The following is a 6,000-nucleotide window of genomic DNA, read 5'->3' on the forward strand; positions in this document are numbered from 1 at the left end:
AACCTTCACTCGGGGCAACGATTAGCAATTATGAGAACTTAAAATTGAAATGGAACAAGCAGCCCACAGCCAACAAGCAGTGACGGTCACCACAGGAACAACTATGGTTTTACTCCCCCACAGGTTGTAGGGACAGTTTGAATTGACAGTCACACTTGAAAAGGGAAAGGAAACGGTCTGAAATGAGTTTGCAGCCTCCGTCCCCTTGTTTATCTTCCCATAAGCAGCTAAGATGAAGGAAAAAGTTGAGTCACTCGACTTTGAGCGTGTGGCCTTAACCATGACCCAGTGTTCCCATTACTGAAGCTGTTGTTGTTGCTTCATGTGTAGAGACTTCTGAAGTGAGTCTGTGCTTTACACATTTGCAGAAACTAATTGTATTTTATGAATGATCGCTTGCAACATTAATGTTTTTAATCCAATTTCTTGGGCTGTTTCTCTACAAGACTTTTATAAGAGAGTATTATTATATGGAGGGACCAGTGTAAGTCGAATCTGGATTGCTGTATTAATAGGCTTGATAATGATATAAATAGGATATATGGTTCAGGAAATAGCTTCCGTCTATTCGTGCGTAAATGATGAAGGCGTAATTGTTCAACAGAAAAGTTGAAACGTTTATCAATTGTGTTTCGGTTGTTTGTTCAACACAGAAAATGCCGCCTTGATCGGAAACGAAACCCTCAACTATGGAAATATTTGCTGTTATTAATAACTTTGTGCATGTCTGCACCCAAACCTGGAAAAGCTAAACCCCAACAGAAAGCAATTAAAGGCAGGGGAATTCCCCCACTCTGTGAGATTGTCAGGACTCCACCATCACTATCAAACTCACACAGAAAGATTTCTTGTTTTTATTAATTGCAACAACAAAAAAGGATACAGAGGCAGCAGACGGGAGCAAGACACAAGCATGCCAAAGGTCATGACACAGGATCTGATGCACTTTGGAGATAACCACAAACACTGGCACATGCATGGTGTAGTGCAGGGGGGTCAAACTCATGTTAGTTCAGGGGCCACATGCACCACAATGTGATCTCAAGTGGGCCGGACCAGTAACATCCCAGCATAATAACATATAAATAACAACAACTTCACATGTTCCCTTCGTTTTAGTGCAAAAAAGTACATTCTGAAAATGTTCACATTTAATGAACTATCTTTTTACAAACTGACATTTCTTAAGAAAGGTGCAATTTCAACAATAGTATCAGTTTATCATTTACACATGTGTGTTACAACTTACAGATCAGTGTGTCTACAGAGGCACACAACATTTCGTCACAGGCATCTGCAACAGCATTTTATTTAATGATCAAAACAACTCATTTTTACTCTTTGCAAAGTCATCCCGCGGGCCGGATTGGACCCTCTGGCGGGCCGGTTTTGGCCCGCGGGCCGCATGTTTGCCTCCCCTGATGTAGATGTGAACGTCTCTCATGGTTAAAGTCTTATTTTTGCTTCTGCTTACGACGACAATTATGATCAAAAGAGCAACAACAGACTTTCTAAACTGACATTTAACACTAAATATAGTATTTACATATGAATATTATTAAAGTACGTCACTTATTAATCCATGTGTTGGGATTCTAAAGACTATTTGTTTAGTTCAGAGTTCAACTTCCACTGATTTTCACATCATGGTGTTTTGCTTTTGTAACAGTAGAGGGCAGCGTAGGAATGGTCAATGAAAGTGCAGGCAGCTAACTGAAGATGTTTCCAGTGTGAGATATGTGTGATTAGGAATGATAATGACTCAGTGATAAGATTATGAATCATGAGGGCGGCTTCAAAAATATGTGCTAAGAGGTTATAATTCTGCAAAGACTGCCACAGTATTAAAGTTTAAACAAACCCAACAAAACTCTGTTTTCTGCTCTTTTACTTTTAGATAATTACGTAAAATGAGATACAAAAACAAAATATTTAAACAAAAATATTTTGAAACCAAAACAGAATCTAAATTAAATTTCGTACATTTAATTTAATTTAATGCCATTCACAGTATCGTGTCATTACCAGTGAGTGCAGTCTGCGCAGCATATTTTCTCTGAAGTGAACATTATAGATTTTCTAGTTTCTGATTTATGATAAGAAATAAAATATATCGCTCTCGAACCTAACACATGGAGGCACATATCTTTCCTAGTATACACATAATGACTGTAGAGCGCGACACTAACCGCTTTACTGGACAGAGTGCCCCCTGACCATCAGAAACCAGAGCCTAGCGCCCCATGGCTAACGCACGTTTGCTCTGACAGCGCCCCACCATTGATAAATAACAGCAGCTCTTCTTTAGCCTGCTGGTGCAGTCACGTTCAGCTGCAGCTCTCCAATGCGTCTCCACAGCCAAGATTGAATCTTCCCCATTCATTAGACTAAGTGGATGAGGCTCTCTAATAGGGGCTCCCTTCCCCTCAATAATTGCTGTTGATTGGCGTAAATTAGACACTAGTTGCCAGACGAGTGATTCTCGACGACGATAATCCGATTCCCAACTCAAACTAATAGGATTTTAACTCTGGCTTTGGCCTAATGTCCGTCTGCAAACCCTGGCTATGGCCCTATGCCCCATCTAGCCGACGTCCTCTGGATCATATCTGGGCCAGGCCACGCTGAAGCTGCAGTGGTGTATGGATTCAGCGGGGTTGGGGGTCGGGTCATCTCTGTCCTTCGCCCAATGCTCTCTGTGACTCATCCCCTGCACGACATTCTTGGCATCAATTGGTCATTCATGTGTGTCACTTACATCATCAAGGGGACATGCGTGTGAATGAGACTGGAGTCTGCTGCAGCACACAGCGGATGTTGGATGTCTTCGGTTGACATGTAGCGCCAGTTTAGGCCTGGATACTGAATGATGAGACCTTCGAGAGCTCTGATTTTTTTTTTTTTAGGAGACAGTGCGGTTGGACATCAATCAAACTTGGCAAACAGACACTTCAATCCTTAAAGTCCATGTTTTGTTCCGGAGGCAGCGATCTCCCGTGGCTGGATACACAGTTGAAATCACTCATTGTAACTACTTTGGCTCAACCCTGGTTCAACATAATAAAAAGCTGGCTTAAATCACCTCATCAGTAATATAATGTTACCAAATGTTTTGGAACCAGTCTATTAAATGTGCATGTGCCAAACCATTTGCAGCGTTCTTGCAGGAGTTAGAAGCCAACAGAATATACAGATTTATGAATTGTACACCAGTCCAGTTATTGCATTAGTAAGAATAAAATGTAACACTTGCATTTGGCATTAAATACAATGAAATGAAGTATTTTACCAGTGGAGAAGTGACAACTGTTTCCCTGTGATTAGTAGTTTGACGAGATGTGGGACTGAAACGATGTCATTTCTTCACTTACCACCTTTTTATATATTCCGTCGACATGAAGTCTATAAGAGGAGCACCCTGAATGTTCTTTTGTCATTCAGTTGATAAGGGAACGGTGCTACTACTAAGGCCCGAGGACTAATGAATCTCCACTCCATTACCGCTGAATCGGACAGATTGCTCTCCCAGAGAAATGAATTGAGTTTTTTGTATTTGTGAGATCATTCTCCCTCCATTAACTGCTCTTTATCCCGTCTCTTCATCACAGGCAAATCAGGTTAGGCAGCTATGATTAGCTGGGGTGGCCTCCCTTTTTAAAAGGTAATTGGGTTTGGCGGCTCAGCTGATAGTGCCATTAGGACCAATAAAGGCTGGGCTTGGCTCATCGAGTGAAACAGATTCTTCAGCAGCAGATGGCAGACGGAGGGAGAGGGCTCTGATGCATTGAGGCCGAAAACAAAGTTTGTGTAACCAAAGTAGTTTGGGAGCATCGTCTTTATGCCCCCCACACCTTCCCCCAACCGGCGTAATATTTTTCTGTCTTCGCAGTGATGGGGACATTTTCAATGATTGCTTTTAATATGCTGAACACTGATTGCAAAATGATTTGGCCATTAGAATATTGTATTTTCTATTGGGATAATTAATCCCGAAGAAAGGTTTTAATGGCGTACTTGGGGCTATGATGTCACCGAGGACTGGAGACGGGTAATGCTTTCTAGGAAATCAGTTTCCCTCATAACAATGTTGTGTAACATGTTGATAATAATAATTATCATTGGAACAAAGAAATGATCTTTTTCGTTAGAGCGCACAGTCCACATTCTAACCTGGTGGTTTGTGAAAGCAGTAATCAGCGGTTGATGAAGATCGACGATGTCGAATGAAGACGCGCAGTGCAACCAACAATCGATCCGCCCCAACTGTATCGTCTCCTGTCATCTGGACTAAAGGAAAGGTGAACTTGCCAATTCCGAGAAATCCTGCAAAGCCCCAGATAACCTTACTGTATCTGGGGCTTCGTCCTATAGGAAAAGGTGCATTAGTGGTGACAGGAGGACCGGTGGGGACTGGTGCTGATGGGAGATTTAGACGGCTGGAGGTGGGCTTGTGTATTATGTGGCTGGCCATTGCTGTGACTGTCTCCTTCTTATCTCTTCCACTGAGGGGGTCCGATCCCAAGCGCTCCTCTTATCTGCTCCTTAGACTTCGTTTCTCTCCCTTTTCCTTCCCGGAATCTTCCCAGTTTAGGGAACCGTGGCGTTGGTCATTTGAAAGGTGACTCTGGATCCTTTTTTTTTTTTTTTACATGAACTTTGCAGTTCATGTAAAGAAGCCATCTTTTTTAGTATCATCTTTAAATCATTTGTGGGATTTGATTTCAAGACATTCATAATATGATCAACTGGGTTTCTGCTGACCTTATCAACCTTGAGGATACTTATTTTTGATTTGCTGCAAAATCAAACAAGCTAAGTCAATGAAAGGCCACTGAGAAAAACAAAACGTGTATATATGATGGCGATGCAGTGATCTATTTAGCTTCTGTCTGTTTCTGTGCCTGCACACACACACAGTGATGTATGGCTGAAGTATAACCAGAGGGTTGCGGTACATTTTCACCTGAGAGCTGCACATTTCCAGCCCTCCTAAATAAAACATGGTGTCGCCAGGCGCCGGTAAGTGTCCCTCAAAGAGCAGAGGGAGGAAGGGTGAGGGTAAAAAGCGTCCAGGTTAAGTTGTTTGAAAGGCCCCGGGTATTAAGAGGCATTTTACACTTAAGAAGTTGGTTTCGCTGGGTTTTCTGTTTCCCCTCTTATTGATTGATGCTCAACTATCAATGCATAATAGAAAAGCACTCAGAGCAAATGCAGGGTTATGGCCTTGGGAGGGAGTCGGCAGACGAGACTGCAGCACCCCCCCACTCCAATGCCATTATTGGCCCATAAAGGATCCCTCGGGAAGGCCACGGTGTTCAGATCAGCACACACCAAATACCCAATTAAAAAAGGCTTTAAATTCCCTCCTCTTTCCTGGGCAAAAATCAATCTGAATTCAATCTATTCGGCTAGGATTCCGACAGAGCAGGTAATTGCCCATAATCGGTCAGCTAGGTGACAACAGCTTAAAGGGGAGACACTAATACAATCAGGTATTTGCTTTCAACGCCCGTCCTGGGCCCAGGCCTCGGCTGTCGAAAAACAGGTAGAGTGCAGTTTATGTAGCCATCAGACAAAGGCGTATATAAAGTTACACAAGTCTTCTATTGTTGGGTGCTCGACAGCTGATAAAGAGATTCTGTAAAGTACTGTAGGAATGATACTTCCTAAATGACCCGTCATGAAGCTACAATGAATGTATTCGGCGATCATCTTCGAAAATAGCTTGTGAAGGAGCGGGAAATTAAACAGCGCTTGTGTTCTTCTATAAAAGCTTCACATTGTCGACACGCATTATTAGCATCATTTACGCACAATATTTGCAATCATGTCAGGATTATTTCAAAGAACTTCTACGCCCCTGCTCAAGACATGGCATACTTAATGGTAGCATTAGACCAGTAGGAGGCTTAATGGGGGTATATTACTGTACATAACCCCGCCCCACCTGGCGGGATGTTTTTCCATTGCCTAATGCATGTGCTCTCGTGCTGCCTTAAT

Source organism: Cottoperca gobio, chromosome 10 (genome assembly GCF_900634415.1).
Source record: "Cottoperca gobio chromosome 10, fCotGob3.1, whole genome shotgun sequence".
Taxonomy (NCBI): domain Eukaryota; kingdom Metazoa; phylum Chordata; class Actinopteri; order Perciformes; family Bovichtidae; genus Cottoperca; species Cottoperca gobio.